Here is a 555-nt window from a genome sequence, read left to right on the forward strand (position 1 = left end):
TCTATGAGGATTTCCATTGTGTCTGGGATGAAGACATTGATAGCCAAAGAGTGATGGCAGCCTACCTGCGGTGGTCAGTCTGTCCTGAGACTATTTTTTACTCTTAGCAACAGTAGTAATAGTGGGTGCTATTTATTGAACCTGACTTTGCTTCAGGTCAGGAGGCCTATGACAGCTGCCAGGGAAACCTCTGTATGAGAATGGGTTTCTGGAGACTTCTAGGAAGGAGTTGCCTGCTATGTTCCCCGGACCTGCTCTGACCCCAGAAAACAGACTGCGGGGCCTCCAGGCAGCAGTTGAGGTGCTCAAATTTATCCCGAGATAAATGTGAGGTAAAGTGGAGGCAATACCCTGCTAGAACTGCAAGTCGTGTGCCACTCCCTCTCCTCCTGCCGACTGCTCAGATGGGCTCCCTGCCCACATCCTGCCCACATCCTGCCCCACCACACCCCACTGCACCTGTCTTCTGGGCCCCAGCTCAGACGTCAGTGCGGGGTGGGGAAGCTGGTGCTGGCACACCGCCCCTCAAGGCCAGGGGAGGCAGCGCTCTCCTGG

This window comes from Condylura cristata, unplaced genomic scaffold, assembly GCF_000260355.1.
Source record: "Condylura cristata isolate star-nosed mole 26May11 unplaced genomic scaffold, ConCri1.0 scaffold00003, whole genome shotgun sequence".
Lineage (NCBI taxonomy): Eukaryota > Metazoa > Chordata > Mammalia > Eulipotyphla > Talpidae > Condylura > Condylura cristata.